The sequence below is a fragment of the Lissotriton helveticus genome, chromosome 10, assembly GCF_964261635.1.
Source record: "Lissotriton helveticus chromosome 10, aLisHel1.1, whole genome shotgun sequence".
NCBI lineage: Eukaryota > Metazoa > Chordata > Amphibia > Caudata > Salamandridae > Lissotriton > Lissotriton helveticus.
The window spans coordinates 572,257,644-572,272,179 of NC_136071.1; the positions used below are offsets into that span (position 1 = coordinate 572,257,644).

Consider the following 14,536-nt stretch of genomic DNA (forward strand, 5'->3'; position numbering starts at 1 on the left):
GCCTGGTTTCACCTTGGAGATACCCAGAAAGGGACCATCTCACAGGGAAAACCAGGACGGGTTCCCCAGCGGTCTTCAGCGCCAGGATACTCCTTGGAGTCGCAGTGCGCTTTACAAGTACACCACACATTTACATTTACATAAACATATTCCTTGTACAGTAAGTCTGCCCCCTCCCCCCCCCCCATCTCCATCCCCCCTCTCAATTTTTCCCACGAATCAGGATAGCAACCATTATCTGTCCATAACAAAATATGGTGTGATGGTATAACACTCAGTACTACACTATCGTACAAGGGTTTTCACATGAGGATGTGGCTGTCACTGTATTCCCCATGAAGGCCGCTTCCCACAGACTCCATCAGAAGAGGATGAGGAAGGATCTCAACGTATCTGGTCTGACTTGCCTACACCTCAGTGAGATGTTTGCCTTAATAGGACAGTGTGGGCAACAGGTGTGCCGTAAAAGAGCAAACATGCTGCGCCAGGACCCTCCAACCCTGTGGAGCAGAGTCAGAAATTGTTCACGAGCCTGGGCGTGATCAAATGTCCAGAGGTGAGTTACTCAGGGAGAGACTCAGAGTCCGCAACCACAGAAGACGTAGTAGAGCATTGATCCTCAGATTGTCACACCAGGGACGCCCTCAAAGAAGATACCACATTTAGTGATGCAGCTCTGTCCTGTGCAACTTGATGTTCCATGGGATGCATACCAGACACCAGCGGTTCCTTCATGGGAGCGGCGATGTGACCCCACCCACCAAATGCTGGCCAGAAACCTGGAAAAATAAAATGAAATAAAACGGTTTATTAACGTTTTATTTTTTTGCCTTTCTGCCAAATGGAGAGGACATGGCAGGGCCAGGGTTGGAGAGCAGGCACAGGCTTTCAGTACTCTTTGGAGCGCTGAGGCAGTCTGTTCCAACAAATCCAGACACTTCTCTCATGCAGCATGAGAGCAGTGTCTGGATTGGAGCAGGACCAGTGGGAACTGTGGGACCTCGCGCTCGGAGGAGTCTGGAGCCGGGTACTGGAGAACATCGGGGGCGTGCTGCAGGCTCAAGTGAGTGAAACTTTATTTCCATATTTGAATGTTTTTTTCTTTATGTTTTTGAATTGTATTTATGTCGACCTACCATTTTTGTGGGTCACCAACCACCACTGGTACCAGGAGCTCCCTCCTGGTGTCCCCAGTGGCAGAGCTTCGGTTTCAAGGATCCAGAGTTCGAGCCCTGGACCCTGTCTCTCTTATAACTCTCCTACTAGTGCCAGACCGAACATGGGTCATTGTAGAACAGAGTGCCATCACCTGCTATGATTTTGAGATGTGCAGGGAACAACAGCATGTAGGGTTCACTCACCTCTCTCAGTTCTCTCTTGGCATCTAGTAAGGATGCCCTTTGTTGCTGAACCCTCATTATGTAGTCTGGGAAGATGGCAACGTCAGTGTTTTCCAGCCTGTAAAACTACACTTATTGGACTTTCTACAGAATGAAGCCCTTGTCCTGGAAATGCAGCAAGTGGGCAACCACCAGGTGAAGGGGGGTGCCTCAGACCATGGCAGCATCGCGGGCACCATATACATCCGCTTCAGGGCATAGAACAGAGAGAGGCCCCTAGGGGTCCCTAAAGTGGAGAGCCAGGTCTCAAGGAAGGGCACCATGTTGGAACCCTCCCTATTCTTGGGCAGCCATCCAAGTGTTGTTCCACCGGCTACGCCTCCCAGCATCCTCTGCTCGTTTATCCAACAAGCCTATGCGCCAGATGACAGCCGCCACTTTATTCTGCAGATCCGGGACCATCGGCTCCACATCTCCAAGAGCCTCAGAGTTTCGTTCCACCATGTCAGCAAGTTTGCGGTGGTCATCCTGGAGGATTCCCAAGTCCACGGAGACCTTATTAATTTTGCTTTTAGCATCACATGTGTTGCAGCCACCACATTTAGTATCAAATCGAGTTTATCAGCAGATGTAGGTGAAACCACCACTTTTGTGGCCACAACGGGGTTGTACTCTAATCCTTGCACCATCTCCCTGGTTCCCCTAGTGTGGCACATGTTGATCAGGCACAGCCCCCCTGCCTGTATTCACAGACGTCAGAGATTTGAGGTCAATGTCCCAAGGAATTAGGGGCTTCGCAGGCGGTTCCAGGCATCCAGACAGTGAAGCGCAGGGATCTGTCCCCAAGCAGTAACAAGCTGCCCCTCGTGCTGTGCCCCACTGTGCAGAGGGCATCCCCCACCACCTCTCCCTCTAGGGTCCTCATGCTCCTCAGTAGAGTCAGCTCATTTCGCTCCAGCATAGAAAGAGTAGAAGGGGGGCATCAAAATATTTGGTGCCAGGCACCCCTGATCTCCACTCAGTGCCCCGGCTACAGGTCACACTGGTGCCACCTTCGCCTAGGCTGGACTCCTCAGCCCAGCCAGACACCCTGCCTACCCTACCACCACATAGTCTTGGTCGTATAGGGTGGTGAAGCCATTCTGCCAAGCCAGAGAACCCCTCCCAAGGGGCACAAGCACAACCAGCACCTCTGCGGCCTCTGCAGAGACTCACCGCCGCCCCAGCAGGGTCCCCGATCAGGGAACATAGAAGAGGTCACCACACCACCGGGTCCATCTGCCCCAGGTCTGAGCCTGTCGGGCGGCTCACCACTGTCTCTCCTTGCTGGTTGCCATCTTGGGAGTCACTCTGGAATAGCGCAGCCCTGCTTTGTCTATCCAACACACTGGGCTCGGCGAGTAAACTCGCCTTTTATCCACCTCCCCCGTTTGTCTATGCAGCAAGCCCCGGGGAGGGGGGGTCTGGTTCCAACGCTCCCAAGGCCCAGATACCACCAGGGAGTCAGTGACGGCCCACAGAGCTTTGCTAGTGCGCAGCCATCTTGGCTTGTGGCTAGCTACACCCTCTTGCATTGCTTATTTTATGTGAGACGGACCAATGTATTAATGAAACATTGCCCCTTTATTTTGAAAAATAAATGCCTCTAATTTGGAAGACAAAACGCAGGGAAATATGGTGGGTCACTCTGTTGCACAAAGACAAAACAAATCATGGGTTGGGACAGTCTTGTGTGATGCTTAGAAGTTCTACAGATCTACATCTTATGACATTACTCACAGTATCAGAACCATACTAAAAGATAGACATAAAAATATTCAGATTTTTCATACACTGCATTCAAATTGCAGTAAATAAGCTATGCATAAAGGAAAATGTTGTTTGCTATATAAATAATATGATATTCTATGATATAATGTGATACAACATGCAGGACATGATATAATGTGATATTATAGGATGTGATGTGATGTGATACGATAAGATATGATATAATATGATATGATATGAACAACTTTTATTTTTGGCACTAAAGTAACAGAATCTTTTATCATAAACAGAAATGGCCTGATTGATAAAAGGCATTTTGAAGTACATAAAGTAGTATTCTATTGTGCTACAAAATGCAATTCACAAACCTACAGCCATAAATCTGCCCATTTGCCATCTTTCCTTGATTGAGATCTATGCTATGATGGCAGAGATCTCCTTACATGCGGATATACACTTTGGTAGTAAATATGAGGGGATTTAGATGGGGCTTGCTAACACAAAACACAAACACAAGAAATATTGGGGCATATTTACAAGCCCCTATAGCCACCACAACGTCACATTTAGTGACGTTGTGTTGGCGATAGGGGCTTCGCCTTATTTACAAGGCAGCGTTAAGCCATTTAAGCAGCACACGTAGAAGTTTCAAAATGCCATGAATGATTGTTTAAGTGCAGGAAGGGAGACCTTACAAAATGACATACAAAATCAGGTCAGTAAAATTGACAATCGGACAACATGCAGAGTAATGATCAGCTTCTCAGGAACTGTCAACTCCTTGTAATGCCAACCCACCAATGTTACATTCTGCTTTTCCATATAGAAATTGTCACAATAAGTGTTGTTGTTACACCCTGGAAACCCAGTGCCCTGTAGCTTTCTGTGATATAGACAAGGGCCTGGATAACCAAACCCAAATACTCCATGCACTTCTACTAAACCAGGGGGTCGAGTATAAGTGTAATTAACAATTGACAATGGATATGCTGTCCATAAACTGGTAACAGACTCAGTAGGGTAACGAGCAGTACCTTCTCCCCAAAAACTTTTATGTGTGTCTAGAAATACATTACTTGGGGTTGTCCTTTTTTGCGGACCTGAGAAGCAACCTAATTCTTAGTACACGACGGTGCATCCTGATCACGTTCCAAAACCCAGAACACCCCACCCAGAATTATTAGCTGTAAAATCACAAAAATAGCACACAATATCTTTTTCTTTGTAGACTAGAATATACGTGTGTAAACAGAGGAGATCACTGGCTGCTCTTCGTCTGCAACCATTCTGCCAAAGGGATGCATAGCAAATGATAAAACAAGGGGGAAAAATGCCAGCAAGAAGAACATTCAAGATCCGAGTGTCCGTCAGAGCCTCACTGGTACAGGCTTCTATTGTCCATCATAAACGTTGGTGCTCTTGAGCACTGGTGGTGGAGCTTGCTCTGTCCTAAGATCATGTTCCCACGTCGACCAGGATAATGTAACCCCAGAGGAATAATTTGATCTATTGTGTCCAATATTCAAACAGATTCAGAAAAGGGGGTGGTGATGAACAGAGTGTCTGAATTGAGCAGACCACTCTTACCCAGTCCAAAGATCAGGGCTTGATCCATCACCGTTATTTAGCTCACTGCCCCATCCCAGCTCAGAACCTGGCTATATGCAAATTAGTCTGTCCCTGGCCCAGTGCATCATGGGAACATCACCACGCCTTGTTGTAAATAATTTTGTCCACCCTAAGCGTGGAAGGGTATACTCAGATGTGAGTCCCTTGCTCATTGCACCATCAGGATTCAAGCAAGCCGGGCCGAAGACGGCTGTAATGCCAGAAACCGGTCCCCGGAAGCTTGTTTCCTTCCCAGTGTAAGAATTGGCTTTTGTAGTCTGGTCTGCCCTGTTCCCATGATGCACTGGGCCAGGGACAGACTAATTTGCATACAGCCAGGTTCTGAAACTGGGATGGTGCAATGAGCTAAAAAACGGTGTTGGATCTAGCCCTGATCTCTTGACTGGGTGAGAGTACTCTGCTTAATTCAGAGACTCTGTCCATCACCACCCCTTGTTGTAAACAATATTCAAACAGAGCACAAATCTCACATCACCCTAAGCTAACTCCGTAGGTACTATAGCAAAGTACACCCTGACTTACACATTCCATCCCTAACTAATCTTTCTTCTCCTTGAGTGCTCCTTCCCTCAGCCGAGGGTGCAGATTGTACCTAGTGACTCCAGGCACAGAAGGATCCACAAAAAGGTGTTCTTGGATAGCTCGTATTGCCGGAGGAACTGCTGCATTCAGCACTTCATCATTTTCCTCATCTGTTTTTGCCCAGGTTAGCCTGGCATCGCTTAAGGGGACACACCGAGGCACCATCTCACACTCGGAGTCCCCTCATCCATCCTTTACCCATTGATCATAGGGCAAAGGTAGGGGTATTCTGCAACAATGAGTTGCATGCACCCAGTTCTTACGGCCAGCGACCTTGACTGCTGGGCGTGTAGATAGGAGGACCTGCTCTGGTCCCTTCCACTGCTTCTCCAAACTCTTCTTCTGCTGAAAATTTCTTACAAGAATACAATCCGCAGGCTGGATATCGTGTCCGGGCCGCTCTGGTGTAGCTGGCAGGGCATCCCGGACCTATTGCTGAATAGAATGCAAACTTTCAGTTAACTGCGCAAGATAGTCAATCAACAACGGGTACTCAATAGCAGAAAACTGCTGAGGGCTCGGGACACCCCAGACATTTCTGTCCTAGAATGTGCTATTGTTCTTGTTGACAAAAACGCGGTAAAGCATCTGGCCACTGTAACCCTGTGGTCTCCTGAATTTTTGCCAGTTTGAGCTTGAGAGTACCATTGTACTTCTCAACCAAACCTGCTGACTGTGGATGATTGGCAGCATGGAACTTCTGCTTGATCCTCAAAACATCACAAATCAATTGAATGACTTTGGTATTAAAATGACTTCCGTTATCACTCCAGATCACACGGGGCAGATCGAAACGTGGAAAGAAATCCTTCAGGAGTACCTTTGCAGTCGTAATGGCTGTTTTGTCTTTTAGTAGGATAAGCCTCAACCCAGTTACTGAATGCACAGACAACCACCAAAACATACCTCATATGATTGAATCTGTCTAATTCTTTATAATCCATCTGAAGAACCTCAAAAGGAAAAGGGGGTGGTGCAAAATTACTGGGTGGTATAGGGGTACCTTTTCCAGGACTGTGCATCATGCACACCATGCAGTAGTTCACTAAATGTGCAGCTGTCTTCCAAATGTTGTAATTCTGCCATATAGGATCTAACAACTTGCAAATACCCTTAGCACAAAAATGCGCTGGGCCATGGGCCATCGTGACTACAGGAAGAACATATGCATCGGGCAACATCCATCTCTGCTTCCCTGACTTATTATTCCAACATCCCTCATCATTCAATTGTGCTGTACTGTCTTGCTATAATGCTAACTCCTCTATTGTGGTCTCTCTTTGTATCTCTTTCACATTCTCAAGTGTATCTTCAAACAGGGTAACCTCAGGCAACCACCTAGCGGGACCTGCCACAAACATTCTTTTCATTTTAGTCCGGGCAGTTTCTTTAGCTGTCTGATCTGCAAATGCATTGCCCCTACCCACATCATCAGTAACTTTCCGGTGGGCACTACACTTTACTATGGCCAATTTCTTAGGGAGTGTCAAAGCAGTCAAAAGCCTCAGTATAAGGTGCCCATGCTGAATTTTAGTGCAGTGCGACGTAAGAACCCCTCTCTAAGCCCAGTCGGACAAAATTGTGCCAACCCCGACGGCATACTGGCTGTCAGTATAAATATTGATAACAAGCCCCTCGCTCAATTCGCAAGCTCTTATTAAGGCAACAAGCTCAGAGGCTTCGGATGACTGATAAGGGACTTGTGATGTCTCAACTACTGTACGTAGCGTGGTAATAGCATGCACAGCAGTTGTAGTGCCATTTGGTAATTTAAAACAAGAGCCATGGACATATAATTGCCCTTGTGGGTCAGATAAGGGAACATCAGTCAAGTCTACCTGTCCTTTCATCTCTTCTTCCGTCTGGAAGATACAGTCATGTTTATCGATCTCATCACTCTCAGAAGGGAGGGGCAGTAGCATGGCTGGATTAAGAGTGGCACATCTTTTGGTTATGATGTGTTTAGCAAACAGTGTTAATTCATAGCCAGTCAGACGTGCACTGGTGAGGTGCTGTGTCTTTCTCTTTTTCAGAAGTGTATCCACAGCATGGGGTACCATGACTGTGAGATCAGTATGAAGTACTAGTCCAGTCGATGGTCTTATCGAGTCAGCCACAGCTGTGACCTCTCTCAGACAGCTGAAAGGGCTCTTGCAACAGGATCAAGAACAGCAGAGAAATAAACACACGGTCGAAAGCGCGCAACCAGCCATCTCATGGACGAACAACACAAACGATTTAATATAGTCAGGGGTGCCAAGTACTGGAGCTGAACAAAGCTCAGTTTGCAATTGCCCAAAAGACTGCTGACATTCAGGCATCCAAGGCAGGGGCTCATGCACTTCTTTAGTGGTTAGTGCATGCAAGGGTTTGATTAGTAGAGAATAATTGGGTATCCACTGCCAACAGTAGGAAGTGATACATATAAAGGTACGTACATCCTTTTGAGTTTCTGGAATAGGCATTTTAACAATGGTACTGATGCGCTCAGGGGTCAATCTCCTACTCTCCTTCAACAGTAGGTGACCTAAATAGGTGACCTCCTTTTGACAATACTGGAATTTAGAAAGAGAAACTTTATGGCCATGTTGGGCCAAATGTAACAACAATTTAACTGTGCTATCTCTACAACCCTGCTCAGTATCAGAAACAATAAGGAGATTGTCAACGTACTGCACAATACATTACCTGTGGGAAGCGAAAGGGGATCGAATTGAAAATGTAAGGCCTGACGATAAATACTTGAACTCTCAGTATAGCCCTGAGGAGCTCGACAGAACCTAAAGTTTCTGCCAGCTAGTGTAATCCCAAACAAGTACTTGCTATCTGAATGAATAGGAATATTGAAGAGTGCATTTTTCAAGTCGATGACAGAGAAGAATTTAGCAGTGGAAACAATCATTGTCAAAAGTGTAGTAATTTCAGGAACCACTGGAAACTGAGGAACTACTATTTTATTAACTTTGAGCAAATCAATCACAAAACGATAAACATCTTTATGATCATCAGAGAAACCTAAGGGTGTCTGTTTAAAAATGGGATGAATAGGGGTATTACAAATGTTGGCAGTCGTCTCCTCAACCACTCCCTTCTTGATCAAATCCTGAATAATTTGAAATAAGGCTCACTCTCCTGTCTGTGGTATTTTATACTGAGGGATACAAGGCAAAATAGCATTGTCTTTAACTTGAATTGAAACCCGTGGTATCTGCAGTAGTCCCTTATCTGTATCACCTGTTGCCCACAAAGTGGATGGCACATCAGCAAATTCAAAAGGAAGAGACACATCTTTGGACAAACACTGTTTATCACGTACTACATTTGGACCCATTGTCATATAGACACATGGCGGAGAACAAAAAATCCTAGCATGCAATTTCTTCAGCAAATTCAAACCCATCAAATTCTCGCCACAGTTAGATGCCAACAAAAATGGCGAATCCTGTTGCAATGGCTTCAGGTCGGCGCTCTTCTTCATCAACAGATCCATCCAAGGGAGTTACAAAATGGCACACCGGGTTCTTTCTTTTTTCAAGATACTGCATATACCAAGCCCTCCAGATAGCATTATTCAAACGGATCTTGTCTCGCCACTGAAGTTTTAAGCCTTTGAAATTCTTACATTTTGGGGATACCAGTTTTCCACTGTAGGCCAGCGTCATGCACTCGAAGAGCTTGGTGGGGACGCGTCGATGGACAGGCGGCAGGTGCTGGCCTTGCCAAAGCTGTACGTCTGGCAGGTCTGCTTGTTGACTGTGTCGAAGTCGTAGCCCTTCTTGGGCGGATGTTCGCTGTGCGGAGACGACACCATGAAGTGTCCGCTGTGGATGATCTGCGCCTCGGAGCTGTCAGGCTTCCTTAGCAGCAACGCAGGCTCGTCCGTGTCAGAGTCGTCGTCTGGCTCTTGCTTGACTATAACGGGCACACGGCGGTGCAGCGGCAGCTGCCCGCAGTGGGCTTGTGGTACGGGGCCCCCTCGGGCCAACATGCTGAGCCCGCACCTCGCCTCAAGGGAACCAGTTTAAAAGCAAGAACTTTTCCCTTTCTTTAACTGAACGGGGTCTAATAAAGGGAAATATTGGAAAAGAAGAATTGAAATAGTCATCAGGGAATATCACAAATGGAGAACATATTTCAAGAAAAGGTTGCAAAAACACAAAGATGAAGACCTATCTAGCTTGGTCAGAGATGATGACTTGGTTTTCTGGCAGCGAAGAGCTGATGGCAGAGATACACCAATACCCATGGAGGAAGAGCCTCTTCTCGATATGGAGATGCTAATGGCAGAGTTTAGTGATACCCTGTTTTCAACGCTTGCTTCACATCAACCAACTCCCTGGCCAAATCCAAGAGACATAGCACATGCTGGAAATGCAGACATGATTCAACCAGGACTTATTCCTCTCCAGCCAAATTTGGACCTGATGGATACATTTGAACCATTTCAGGATTTATTCTCTTTCAATCGCTTCCAGTCCGGAAATTATGTTAGTTCCATTTCTGTGCCTGCCAGTTCTGGTTCTACTGCAACATCATCAGCCACGCCATTGCAAACTTGCAACCAGTCCTTTCAGTCTCCGATTATATCAAGCAGCTCTGCTTCCAGCAATCTCTCATTGGTAAATTTTGATGATGGATTAATTACCTCGCCAGGCCCTGTTTGCAGTATCGCTGATGTAAAAAGAGAGAGAAGTTCTAGTGTTGGCTGTGCCAAATCTGTAGCCCAATCCTCTTTAAACTCGCGAGAAAAAGTACTGCCAGCATTACATTCGTCATTGCCACAACTTCAGACTGCTTCTCTGTTACAAAACAGAACTGCTTCGCCCACATCACTTCAAAACTCTAGCTTGAGCTGTCACATTTCATTTGTTTCTCCAGCAAGTGAAAACCTTGCCTCAGGGGATTTTTCTGTCATAGCACACACCGCCTCTGCGACTCTCACCCACAATGCTGCTGCTACTTTTACTCCGAACAAAGACCTGCTGCTTACCTCGCAAGCACAAGTGCCATGCAACATTTCATTGCAAGCTACTGTGATAAAACAGCCACCAGGACCGCCATCACAAAGAAGTTCTTCGTCTTCCCTGTCAAATGCAAATTCTGGAACAAGGCTCAAACAGCAAAAAATTGTGCCTGCTCCTCATCCTGAAACTGTGTCTTTAGTGGTAAAAAAAGCCTTCGTAGCGACAGCTGCCTGTCAGGGACAACCAGGTGCTCTGATTGTATCCCCAGCGCATGTACAAAAAGATGGTATTTTAACTCAAAATATTGCCAAATCTAATGTTGCAATCGCTCTTGCTGGAACTAGAAGGAATTCCAGTGTGACAGAAATCCATAGAAGTTTCTATGCTGGAGCAACTCATCCCATTCAGTCCCCAGTATCCCATCTCTTCTCCTCTGTTACTGTTCCAGATGTAAAAAGTGAGCACATCTCGCCACAAAAATATAAGAACCAACTTCCCTCTGATTTGCCAAACCAAGAACGACAGCATTTGGTAAAGAGATCACAATGTGTAAATGATCAAGGTCCTGGTACCCAGTCCTCTAAAACTGACAGCTCCAGAAAAACCACGAATGAGCCGCAGAATGTGGCATTTAAGAATCGAAGAATGAAGCATATTTCGGCTGAACAGAAAAGAAGGTTCAATATCAGAATTGGCTTTAGCACGCTACACAGTTTTGTATCTCCCAGTACAAAACCAGTGAGTCATGCAATAACACTTCAGAAAACATTTGAATACATTTCTAAACTGCAACAGGAGAGGAGCCAGCTGCAGGAGGAAACAAAACGACTCAGGGAAGAAGTTGAAGAACTTAATGTAGCGATTAGATCCTGCCAGCAACAGCTTCCTGCTACTGGAGTACCCGTGACACGACAACGATTTGATCGTATGAGATTGCTTTTTGATGAGTACGTGAAAAGCAGAACCCTTCAAAATTGGAAGTTCTGGGTTTTTAGTATTATCATCAAGCCATTGTTTGAATCCTTCAATGGAATGGTGTCTACAGCAAGTTTAAATGAACTGTATCAGACTACACTGTCTTGGCTGGATCAGCACTGCTCTCTTCTAATTTTGCGTCCAATGGCTTCCAGCAGACTTTTACAACTGAGTACAACAACTTCTATTTTGTCCGATCCTTCAAGTATGCCCGAGCAGGCTACGCAGGCAGTCAGCAAGATGAACAGAAACATCAGGGGAACATAGCGTCAAAAGATCAAGATCTACACCATTTAAAAAACAAACAAAAATACAAGCTTTAAAGACAATATACTGCGCTGTGTAGTTGAAAGAAACTCCGGGCTCGTATCACGATGAGATCCAGCAAGAATTGTGCAAACAGTGACTTCTGTGGTTCCGTGCAGGATTAACCTCAAACCAAGTTTACGCAGGTGTTGTATTCAGCCTGCTGCTACATGCACAGTCTCTCGTCTGCCATTACATCTGCAAAACCTGTGCACGGAATATAACACATGTCATATCGAAGCTTTACATAAAAATAAACCAAAAAAAGAAAAGTAAAAAAAAAAAAAAAAAAAAATGGCGAATCCACAGAGAAAGCACCAATAGTCAATGCAAGGGGACTTGAAATGGAGCTTACAACCGGTACACCAGAAAATCCTACCGAAACATTATTATAGCCAGACAGAGCCGCCCCAGGGACCATATTTCGAAAACAGAACTTTTTGTCGCACCTGTATCCAACAAAGATTCCTTAGTGAAACCTTGCAGTTCCGCGGTTACATAAGGACAACGCTGGTCTACAGGTATTGGAACTGGTTCCCCACTCTGTACCTGGCTGTCCTAGCTGTAAGACATTCCTGTCACTTCCTCCATATCACAGTCACCATGGTAGTATTGGACATCCCAAGGGTCATCAAAGTAGTTATTACAAGAATGACCATTTTAGGGTGAGGCATTCTGAGCCCTATCATCCCCACCGGCTCCATGACCCCGTCCACGAGCACCACTTCCTCTAGGAATTGCTACCTTCTGCAAGAGCACAGGACACTCACTATGCCAGAGGCCCTTCTCCTTACAATACACACACTGATTCGGCCCCAAAGGCATAGTATTCAGCTGCCTACTAGTGCGTGGAAGCTGTCGGGTAGGACCACAACGTCCTCTGTTATTCCCTCTAAAAGCCTGCTGCAACAACACCTTCGTCTTTAAATCCTTATGCATTTTCTCTGTCCTCTCCTTTTCCTCACTATCCCTATGCCCATAATATTGTGCCATATTCAAAATACCAGAAGGGGAAGAGGTGGACCAAGTACTTTCAGAAACCTACAATCGAGTCGCAATTTCAGGAAGCAAAATGGAAACAAGTCTATTAACAAACAACCAAACACCTCCCTCAATAGAAAAATCCTGCCCACTGTAATCCAAAAACGTGTCTTCAAACCGGGTGAAAAAAAGAGACACACTCTCATCTTTCTTTTGTCGACAAGCCGGTAATTTATGCAAATTTTCTCAGTGGCATAAGAGAATGCATATATGTAATAATGCGCCCAGCAAAGCAAGTATCTAAGCTCAGGGTTTATCACCTGGCTTCCTTTTGTGATCCCATCCTTTAATCACATCCCATGTACCTCCAAACTCCGCAACATGATCTTGTCTGTGCACCTGCCTCCAAATATCAACCGGAACCAGCATGATCCAGCGAGTTACCAGCAACAGGTACTCTAATACCATATACTCACCTGGGCCCATAAACACACATTCACACTACCTGGTAAAATCCGCTGGGGTCAATTGTTTGTGATTCTTTAATCATTCAAGATTAGTCCCTTCTTATCCTCAATTAATGTTTCACTGATCAAAAAGTTTTTCCTAAGGTCAATGGACCAAATTAGTTGAACTTGTTGATGGTGAAATGACATAAATATAATCTTCTTACATACATAAGTTGGAATCCAAATTACTGGGTCCCGAGACCTAGCTCAAGTACAGGAAACTGAACTAGTTGATCAGTGTAACCTTACAAAAAAGAAAAATGTCTTTCTAGTGTCCCCTCACTCACCGGGGTTGCCCCACGGTGACATGCTTCATCATTGGGGCCATCCCAGTTCTCTACGATAAGGGGCGTGCTACGACTCACGAACTACGCAGGAGCACTTATAAATGAAAGACTATGTGTGGTGCAAAAAGGTGGTGGAGTGGGTGTGAGTGAATTAAAAATACCATGCTTAGTGGGCCTCAAAAAATGTATTATGCTCCTAGGCAGGTACGTTAAAAGCGGGGTGAATATCACTGTAGACCAACCTGTAATGTGGATTGGTTCAGTGAAAGTACAAAGGTCAACATGTTTCATGCTACCCCTAGCATTTCTTCAGGACCATGCCGGGACCAGCCCTGCATATGCCACTCCTATGTCCCTAGTTAGGGAGTGATAGATTAAGACAATACACTAATTAAAGGCATGCGTTCACAATGGAAATACATACATTTGTACCGAATTTCGATGTTAGTATTGTGCTAAATAGTACTTCATGGTCTCTCAGGGCGATCAATTTCACCTATTGGACTCACTGTTCCGGGGTGGTGAAAGCGCTTGTTATTCCTAATAGCAGCCTCCCCGGGACCGCATCTTCTTACATTTGATGAAATGACCACAGACCCAGGAGGTATTTTGAATATGTATCTAGATTAATTTCATGTAAACCACTTACAAAGTACAGTGCAGTCCCCGTCACTCATAGAAAGAAAGATTCAATTAATCAATCATAAAAACAAATACTTTTATATCAAGCAATGACTTATGCTCAGAAAGGAGAGGATAGACAGAAAAGAACATTAGCACATACGCAGAAATTATATTACCTAGGATGGTGTGAAAACCAGCCCCTGGCCAAGGAGCTGGGAAGGGTCCCCCGGGAAAGATCAAGCGACAAAGGCTTCAGGACAGGAATCAGGACAGGATAGATGGCCTCTCTACCACTGACGCTTGTGTAGCACCCCTCCCTGATACTCTCCTCAAGATTCTTCCTCAATCTTCTTCTAAGTAATTTAATTTATGATAAAGTGTCTCTGCATTCGATTCTTCTGCAGCTTCTCTTATCACTCCAACAGCATCCCGAGCTCTGCAGCATTCAGCATCTACGTCTTACTCGGGCAGCATCCCGGTCTCATGCTTACTAACTAGCTAAGACTACCTCAATTATAACCTACAATATTCATGTACCTCCCAATAATGTTTCAATATCATGAAACTCC

General features: G+C 45.4%; 1 pseudogene; it reads left to right on the forward strand.

The window, feature by feature from the left end:
- Positions 1–1,661: 1,661 nt before the first annotated feature.
- LOC144784059 (MLX-interacting protein pseudogene) lies at positions 1,662–11,835 on the forward strand (annotated as a pseudogene).
- Positions 11,836–14,536: the final 2,701 nt, after the last annotated feature.